The following is a 6000-nucleotide window of genomic DNA, read 5'->3' on the forward strand; positions in this document are numbered from 1 at the left end:
TATTTTAAGTTACTGTAGTACACTCATGCTTTGGCCCAGTATGTGCAGATCATCTTGAGCTTCCTCATTTAACTTTCTACCACCTTTAACCCTAATAAACTAATGTTGTCATGATAAGCAAAAAACTTTCTCTGTGCAGGAAAAATTCAGATGTAGCAGCCAATCAGTTAAGCTTGGCATCTTGCTGTTGTGGGGTGAGCTTTTGTAATCTGTTGAGTGAAGCTTAATAAAATGCATGAGTGGAGAGGGGTGCTAAAGCCGGGCCTGTTGTTGATGGTTTTGTATATCCCTCTAAAGCCACTCAAGCAGGGCTGAGGGTGGGCTCACTTTCAATATTTATGAAATTGGCTCTGTGTGAAATTGGTTTTTGCCTAATGGATCCTTGCATGACTGCACTCCTTAAAAGACACTGGAGTCACAAGAAAGGAGAGATGAAGAGAGCAACAGAGTTGAAGAGCGGAATAATATGAGAGGAGTGAAGAAACTGCGAAACCCTCGAACCCGGGCCTACTAAAAATATTAATACATTACACAAGAGAGAGAAAAATTAAGCAATAGGTTAGCACACATTTTAAGGAATTGTTCAATGAAAGAATACTGACACTTCACATGAACCCACAGTTATCTCACCCAACTATCCTATTTGCAGATTTGTCAGCATTCAAAATTTTGCCTTGACTTTATGACTAAGCCATTTGCTTCAAATGGCAAATCAGTAAGTCGCATGATGAAGTCACCCAGAACGCCGAACGCAATTTACACTGTTTTCAAGAGGAAGCCATTTCGCTGCATGGAGGGAAGCCGAGGCTTTCCAGAGAGCTCTTTACGCTGGTTTTATCGTCTGGGACCCAACCAGCCGGCTAATGAGGATGACCGTGAGCTTGCTCACTGTAACGGTGATATGGATGCCGGGGAAACTAAAATGTAAAGTTGCCCGGACAGAATGGCACGCACTATAATACCGTGGTACATTAAGCAATAATTGGACGGACCTCCTGATTATGAAGTCGGCCCATTTGGCTGGAGTGCCACATCTCCCCTCTTTCACAGATGGTTAGCTTAGATTAAGTGGGGGAAAATCAAATGTACAGGCCCTATCTCATTGGGGCAGTGCTGGAGCATCTTACTCAGCGGCCTTGGTAATTTACGAGGAGGACGGGGCTCCATGGATCCCTCTGTTCCTCCATATGTCTGCCTGTGACATTTACCAGACTATCTGGATTAATTAGTTTTCATGGCCCATACGCACGGGGCATGTTCGGAAAGAATTCTCACAGCCGTTTCAGCTTCCAATTGCACCAAAGCATCAACCTGTCCCATGAGCTTTTTATAGCCATTTATATATGAAGTGTGACCTGAGGAGGTCTAAGAAGGAAAGCTACCCGTTAGCATTCTCATTCATCTTAACGCTAGTTTGCAGGAAGTATGTGACTTGAAAATTTAAAATTAATGATCATTTACTACATTGGACCCTATTGGCTTTCATTGTACACTGTAAAAATAAAAGGTGCCTGGAGGAACCTTTTGGGGTTCTTCACTTTGCCACACCGGCGGAACCGTCTGTAGATCCTCTAGGCACCCTTTAAAAAGGGGCGGTTCTCTGAGGAACCACACAGGTTTCCTGAGGAACTCTTATATAAGGCACTGTGTGGTGCCTCCAGGAACCAAATTTCAATTTTATTTTATTTGTATTAAATTAATTTCATGTTGTTACTATGGTTACCACCATTAACTTCTATTATAATAAACAAACTGAACAAAATACAAAATAAGAATTGTTTATTACATATTTTAGATCCATTTTAATACACTTCCATGCACTTGAAAAAAAAAACTAGTAATAGATTAATATCAATGAATACACACACACAAAAAAAATTGTATAATACATAAGTAACATGAATAATCAACCATGTGTATACAATAAGCTACACAAGAAAAGACATCTCAACAAAATGCATGGAAAAAACATGTTCCAAGTAATAAATCAATGTAAAAAATAACAATTTTGACTAATTAAAAATGTCCATCTTCACTTAATTTTAAAACATGTTTCAGTCCGCTTGTTAAGTCTGACGTCACTGTTTCCAAGTCCAAAAGCTCTATCAGATGCCAAAAACAAACAACAAACAGTGCTAATATACACTCATTGTGCTGTAATATTCCTGAAAATTATGATCCTAACCTTTATCTCTATTCCGAATCTCAGATGGTTTAGTTATTCAGCTATTTTGAATCATAAAATGTTTAAGTCTGGGATGCTGTTAGACTGGAGACTGTTATGTACACTATGGCTTTTGAAAAGCTTAAATGTGTGACTTGAATCAACAGTTCCCATAAATGGTTGTTGAGTATTCTCAATATCTAGAAACAAGATAGAGGAAGTAGAAGTAGAGGTTTCGACCCGGAAACAGAATTCCTTATGTCACAACAAGCAGAAAACATTTTCCATTTTAACAGAGTTAAGGTGCAGTAAAATGATCTGTTGTTCTGTGAATGTTCACTGGTGAATTCACTCATTTCAATAAGAATCCACACGATCAGCAATTTTGTGTGGTGCTTCATACATTACATCGCTACACTGCTGACAATGGTCAATGGACATTTTTGCCTGCGTAATTTTACGAAATTCACAAATGTGATGCACCTTTACTCGCTGCAACATAAAATGCAATCAATTATAAAATCTTCACAAGGGACACGTGAGGTAGGCTACTTAACGAGTTAGAAAAGTGAAAAGGTGCATCAGCTTCATTTTCCTGTTTGTTTTTCCTCTTTTGTGGTGAATGGTCCAGGCACTTCAGTGATTTTCAGGTCTACAGGAGGATTTTTATTCTTGATCAAACTTGTATTTCAGCTTACCGAGATCCCTGCAAAGTACAACATTTACTGTTAGTAAGGTTATTAAAGTGATAGTTGGGAATTTTAAATAATTTCCTCAGCCTTGTGACGTTCCAAACCTGTTTGACTTTCTGTCTGTGGAACCCGAAAGCAGATCTCAGGCATAATGCAACCCGTCACCATTCAATATCACTGCATGAAACACAAGTATAAAAAAATTGTGTAATTCATTCATGAAACTATTCTTATGTACACTTGTCTAGTTCAATTCAATGCAACAATTTATGTAAAAATGGTTAAGCTCCAAAAATGTCCCAGAAAAGATCCTAAAAATAATCAATGAGTTCACAACTCATATGTTATGGGTTGTGTTGTAAGTCTTATGAAGCCATATAATAGCTTTTTCCTTTTTTTTCTTTTCGAAAAAGACTAAACTTGAAGTTATAATTCAGGGTTCAAATGTCTTATATTCAAATGCATATGATTAAGGTATAGCCTATAAAAAATGCATAGCATTATTGGCTCCAAACCTGTGATATTATTTTTCTGAGTAACATGAATGAGATTTGAGAGCATGAGGGAAGATTTTCAGAGAATAACTGATTAAAAAAGTACATAGTCAAACAATACAATTTCACACAGAGAAAGTTCATAGTAATAAAGTACTTGCATGTGGTGTATAGGTAACTTACTGTAATTCAATGTTGCCTCTGAAATGTTCAGATTATTTTAGAAATGTAACGTTACTGGTTGTTCTGGGGAAACAAAAGAACAAAGCTGATTATTCACAACATAATATCTATTGACCAGTAAATGGCTTTCTGTAGTAAGTAAAGTTAGGCTAAACAAAAACAGACCAAACTATTCCGGCTTTTGTTATTCATAACAAACGCCAATGACGACAGCAGGAATCAGCTAAATTAGTTAGGCTATATCAGCAATTTGAAGACACAGTTGTACAGAATATGTTGAATTGAATGACTAAATCAATCTAAGACAGTAAGTCAATAATTTCCATTTGTTCATTAACTTACGTTAGATCAACGTAGCATCGCGGCTAAAACCTTCATACCAGATACTGTGCAATAAACGAGTGGTAAACACTGTAAAAAAGTAGTAATGTATAATAAATTTAGTTTATATGTGTGTGTGTGAATATATAGTGAGTAACGTTAGACTCTGTATTTTTATTTATTTGGCGAGTTTACAAACCTTGTAACGGAGAGCCGAACAAACGGCGGAAGCTTTGATGAGAGGAGCCGTTACTTCAAATCCGATGACGTCGATCAGCTGAGCTTTGTTGCGCGCGAGCAGCGCGAGGAACTGAAGCGACGACAGTAGAGGAATAGCAGCAGTTTCGTGACAGAATAAAACTTTTCTCCTCCTGGTTCTTCTTCTTCAAATAATAATTTATGAAGAAGTAGGTAAAATTATTAATTTATTACTATTATTTATTCAATAATAATTAATGAATTCTTATTATTAATATTATTATAATTTAGTGTTATTGTTTAAGGTTTAAATTAATCAATAAAATAGGCCTATAGATACTAAATAAATGTAAGCTACCTAGGTGAAAAAGACGTAGGCTACTGTTAAAAGTATTAAAAATGTTTTAAAGTATATTTGTATTGTAGGCCTACTAAAAACACACTCAAGTACATTTTTAATAGTACGTCTTTTTCACCTGGGCATGTATACTGAATCAAGCTTAAGTAGCCTATAATAATAATAATATGATAATAATAATCTTATTCTGGCCTCACTGAACCATTGGGTTCCTCCAGATGCTGGCTTTAACATAAGAGATCTTCCAGGAACCACTTAAATGTTAAAAGATCTTCCAATAACCCTTTTATCGCATTCAAGTTCCTCTATTTTCCCTCAAAGCACTTCGAGGTCTCATGGTAATGAAAAGGTGACTCCAGAACCTCTGAACTAAATACAAAGTGCTTAAAGGATCCCATAAGTTCCAGCAAGAACCTCAAAGATTGTCAATGCTCCTCCAGTAACCCTACTATAGGAGAAAGAGCTTTGAGGCACTTAAATTACATTTTGAAGTTCCTTGAGTATCCGACAGGATATTTGAGGCTCCTTTAGTTTTTACAGTGTATGATCCTACACTGCCATTCAAAAGTTTGGGGTCGGTAACTGAAAGAAGTCTCTTATACTGACCAAGGCTACATTTATTTGAAAAAATAAAAAATACAGTGCAGTAATATTGTGAAATGTTATTACAATGTACATTAACTGTTTTCTTTTTTAATATATTTTAAAATGTAATTTATACCTCAATTTTAATTATCCAGTCTTCGGTATAACATGATTCTTTAGAAATTAATTTAATATACTGATCTGCAGCTCAAGAAACATTTCTATTATCAAAATTGAAAAATGTTGTGCTTAATATTTTTGTGGAAACCATAATAATTTTCCTAGGATTCATTTGATGAATAGAAAGAAAATAATTTATTTTAATACTATTTAAACGGTAGTGTAAAAATTTTAATATACAAAATATATATTTTTCTTTTGTGTTCCCAAAGAATGAACTATCCCTTTAATAGCTGTACAAAAATGGGCTAACTAGGCCAAAACATTTTTCAAAGAAGTTTCCCAAACGCTCCCTCCTTCCACACAAACATATAGTCCCGCCCCAAACTAACACCATTGGTTGAGGTATTGTTGATATGTCCGGCTCAGACAGAGTAATGTTTTGATTGCACCACAGACAGTGATTTGGGGGAATTAACCTACAGCGACTGACTTACTGTCGTCTGGCTGGTGATGAAATACAGTATCGCAGTTTGTGGCCTGCTCAAGTGCAAGAGAGTTGCTGGCCCACAATGCTTGCTCCAGTGCCCCGTGTTAAATGGGAAGGACCGCAGGAGGAAACTCTTCATTATACAACCACTTAAAGGAGTAACATGCCTCAAGAAGGAGGGGAGGGAATGAGAGAGGGCAACTGACAGACTCATCCCTCTCTGTCTCTCTCCATCCATCTCGTGTTCTCAAGACAGCTGTAAGCCAAGCAGAACGCTACTGCCAGTCTGGTAATTCATATTCCCAGCCTGCTACCAGAGAAAGGGATGGGGTAGGAAGACAGGATGCTGCATGGGGAAAAGTGAAGTATTAAACAGTTGATGATACTTTTGTTTA

General features: G+C 36.7%; 1 long non-coding RNA gene across 2 annotated transcripts; it reads right to left on the reverse strand.

Annotated features, from left to right (window-relative positions):
- Positions 1-1845: 1845 nt before the first annotated feature.
- On the reverse strand, positions 1846-4419 carry LOC309502909. 2 transcript variants are annotated; one of them, XR_014207430.1, is made up of 5 exons: positions 4054-4419; positions 3876-3944; positions 3534-3596; positions 2961-3033; positions 1846-2870 (listed from the first exon to the last, which is right to left on the reverse strand). It is a non-coding gene; the product is annotated as an uncharacterized lncRNA (long non-coding RNA). The 2 variants fall into 2 exon arrangements; XR_014207429.1 differs by lacking the exon at positions 3876-3944.
- Positions 4420-6000: the final 1581 nt, after the last annotated feature.

Source organism: Leuciscus leuciscus, assembly GCF_965113295.1.
Source record: "Leuciscus leuciscus genome assembly, chromosome: 7".
Taxonomy (NCBI): Eukaryota; Metazoa; Chordata; class Actinopteri; order Cypriniformes; family Leuciscidae; genus Leuciscus; species Leuciscus leuciscus.